The sequence below is a fragment of the Condylura cristata genome, unplaced genomic scaffold, assembly GCF_000260355.1.
Source record: "Condylura cristata isolate star-nosed mole 26May11 unplaced genomic scaffold, ConCri1.0 scaffold00002, whole genome shotgun sequence".
In the NCBI taxonomy this organism is placed as follows: domain Eukaryota; kingdom Metazoa; phylum Chordata; class Mammalia; order Eulipotyphla; family Talpidae; genus Condylura; species Condylura cristata.
In genome coordinates this window covers 57,024,249-57,028,179 of record NW_004567103.1, presented here as the reverse complement: position 1 = coordinate 57,028,179, position 3,931 = coordinate 57,024,249, and positions in this window count along the sequence as shown.

Below are 3,931 nucleotides of genomic sequence, written 5' to 3'. Positions count from 1 at the left end.
GCCCCGCCGACTCGGCCCGGCGGCCAAGCGCGTCAGCGGCCCCGTCAGCCGCACCGGGCTCCGTGACGCGCGCGCAGCCCGCTCTATAAATAACCGGCCGCGGGGCGGCTCGGGCGGCTTTCCAGTGACGCCGGGGCGAGGCGCGGGAGGAGGAGGGCGAGAGGAAACAATAAAACCGCACGCCAGCCTCCCTCCGCCCTCCCCCCAGGCGCCCCCGGTCCAGCCGGGGCGCTCCCCCTTCCACGCGCCGGGGGTTCCGGGCGCGCTGCCCCGTCCCTGCCCCCGGGCGGGTGGGAAGGAGCCTGAGTCCTCGCCCCCGGCTGGGAGCCCCGTGGGTCGGGACCGAGGGCTCTCGGGCGCCGCAGGGGGGTTACCCAGACATCGGGGAGCAAACTTGGTGGCGGGTTTAGTGAATGCTAGTTCCTCACAGATTGATGCTTTCTCCGCTCTCCCAGAGACCTCTGCTATTACACTTCGAATGTGTTTGTAATAGTAACTTCTCAATTCGAAACAAATCAGAAAACTCCATCTCTACAGCCCTGATCTGCATTTTTTAAAGTGCATGCTTGTGTTTGCAGCGCAAGGGGTTTTGTCTTCACCCCACTCTACATATTCCTTTCCTCAGTTCCAACAGGATTATTTGTATAGGTATTTGGGAGACCAGGCCCACCCACGCTATTGTTTTAATTGGGGGGAGGGGTGTTGTATAAAAGGTGCCCAGGAGAAGCTGGGTGGGCGCGGGTTCCAGGACTTCTGCTCTCAAATCAATTCCAGAGTATTTTGCACCTGCTTGCCATAACGCATTTGAAATTTTCCAAAGTTTAGAATCTTTTCAGTGTTCCGAATTGACACCAGGGCTGTCATTTAAAAGGGGCTTTTTCTATAAGTAAATATTTTGTGAGGACTTTCTGTGCTAGCTTCCATACTCAGGTAATTCTGCCTCACACCCCATCACTCTTCCTGTGTATTAAGCTGTCCATATCCAACTGGAGGTTGCTATTTGTGACATCAACCAATTAATCTACTAATACAATGGCAGGCTGTCTCAAATACATGAACTATTTAACATCTTCTGGGATGCTGATATGCTATTTGCAGGTGTAAATAAAGTTGAAGTGGCCTGCCGTGGGTATAGCTAAAAGGACTGAGGTAAGGGTTCTTGACTTAGAAGACAGACTAGTGTAATGAAGGGTTCACTGAGCTGGGAGTTGGAACTCTAGGAAATTTTAATTTTAATTCGGGTCTTCATTGTAATTCTCCGTGTTAGCTTGCAGAAATCATATCCCCCTCTCTGCCCCCAGTGTGCTTATATTTAAAATGAAGGACTGGGGAGTTTCTAAGTTCCTCTCAACACTAATAATCTAGGATGCTAAAGGACATAATTGTGTTCAGATGTAAGTTACTAATAGGAGCACCCAATGTCTCATGGGAAAAGGATGAACAAATATAAAATAGTTCAGTCTTCTGAAAATTTATTACAGCATATTTTTTTCAAAAGGAAAATATATTAGGACCATTTCAGAAAAAGAATGAACTCAACGATACCATCACAGCTATTTTAAGAGAAAAAAATAGATTTTATTATATACTTCATTTACAAAGCAGAACACATAATTACAATCTGATGCTGTTTTAGCCCGTTCCAACAGCACCTTCTTTCATGTAAGTAAATGAATTATGGGTAGCAAAATGTACTAGAGCCATTTTGTCCAAATTTGCCCGTAGTCTGCTTTGCCGTTTCTTTAGGAGGAAGTATTCAGCTGGAGGACACTAAATTGTCTATCAGTGACTGGTACTTTTGAGACAAGCAAGTCTTCTGATCAACCCACATACATAGAGTCATATCTGCCTTACTCTCCTGTCCTCAGGTTGGTAAAGAAAGAAAACGGTAAAAGCAGCAGAAACAGGTTTAGAGCCAAAACATTTGCTTCACATAGGAACCACCAAAGTGTGATCACAGCTAAAAGTTAACCAGTATTTTCCCAGCTCCAAAAGCACATCTGTCTCCCTTTCTCATAAAGTGTTTGTAGCTCTAATTTAATTTCATCTTTAAGTTCTTTCTTCTGCAGATTATAAAGAGATATTTTATTTCTCATGCTACTTTCCTGAAATGTCTAGCTTTTCACATGATTTTAAATGGAAATTCTTTTATACACTTTTATCCCCTTTTTATTGTGGTCCATTCCATTAGTCATGACCTTTTACCTTAGAAGCATATCAGAAAGTGAAGATTTATCAGGCTAAAATGGCAGCATGTCCAGTTTTTTGTTTCTGCTTTGTTTTTGTTTGTTTGTTTGCTGGTGGGAGGAATGAAAGTTTAGCAGCTCAGCTCTAAAACTACTAGAAATACAATAGAGCAACCAATTTCCTTCAAACAAAATAAAAAAATAAAACAAACTTACTGAACGTTGTGAGATAAATGACATCAGAACATCAGAAATCTTGAATCTCCTTGATGGCATAAAGCTTGTTACAATTTTCATATATAGTGAGTGTTTAGAATGTGGACTTTTCTCAATATTTCCAAAGTTTCTGACTACCTGAGGTTAAATCCTTTGAAAAAACACAGTAACAGTATTGAAAACTTTATTTAAGAAACTACTGTTTACTCTTACCTTATTACTCAGTTAAAGAGCAAGCCAGGTTGAGATTCCAAAGGAATGAGCACAAATATTTGTCATATCCTATACAGTATAGTTTTGGTGATAAGAATATTCATTTTGCAAAATGTCATTGACATTACAGTATAAGCAAACCTCAACAACCTTTAAGTAGATAATAAAGCTAATAAGAAAGGTGATGAGGGATTCTTAGTACTCCAAAATAAAGAAAAGTAACAACAGAAATTATAGAACTAGCTTTCTGTATTTAAAAAATCAAGAAATTAAGACAGATATTGTTCTTAAAAATAAATTTGACTAAGTTCATGAAAATTAACAAGTCTTTTAACATCAGTTCAAAACAGGACATGCATATATAACATACCCTCTAATAAGTTTTTCTTAATTTTAATGGTTCATCCCTGAACTGCACAGGCTATGATAACTCATTGAGATCCATTGCAAACAACTTTGATCTTTGGTATAAATTTTAATATTACCTAGGATTTGTTAAAAGTGAATTAGAAAAATTCTTTGTGAGGATTCAGGTATAGGTCTGTTTGTCCTCTGCTCCTTTCCAGGCTTTTCTTTCTCCTCTAACCCATATCACTAGGAAGCTCATTCTGGAAACCTGCTTTCCCTGCCATGCTTAGGAGCTGGCTGCCAGCTGCTATCATGGGTGTGACTAATGCTAAACAAGACCCAGCGTGTCCAGTGTAGGAAGATGGTGAAAACCAGGGTATTCCCTACTCTGCCTTGATGTCCTAGCTCCTGTCAAATGACCCTGACACTTGACCCTGTCATACTACCTTGATGCTTAACTCTGGGTTCCAACAATTTTGCGTTGTCCTTTTATTCCTACAAATAGAATTTTGGTGGTTCCTTTTGGTTCTCAACTCTTCTGTCACCTGTTTCACAAATTACTTGAATTTCATTCTCTCTATGTAGAATACTTAGAACAGTTCCTGTTTTCCTGGCTGGAGTGTGACTTCACAGATGTCATTGAAAGGCATATTGGTACACATCAAACACTCAACTATTCCTTGGTTTTCTTTTGCTAGAATGTCTTTTTCTTTAGTGTGTTATTTAGAATTGTTAATAAAGGACTCAGAAAGACACCCCCCCCCAATTTTAAAGTCAATTTTCCATGTATATCATATTCAAAATTATAAACACAATATATTACAAACTTTATTGTTCATTAGTCAAACAGTTTTACTTAGCTGAGAGAATACATAAATCCCATGCTAATAAGAAGGGTGGCATATAATACCTGTCAAGACTTAATTCATATCACACATCTTCTATGAGTACCACTCATTAACGGCTTA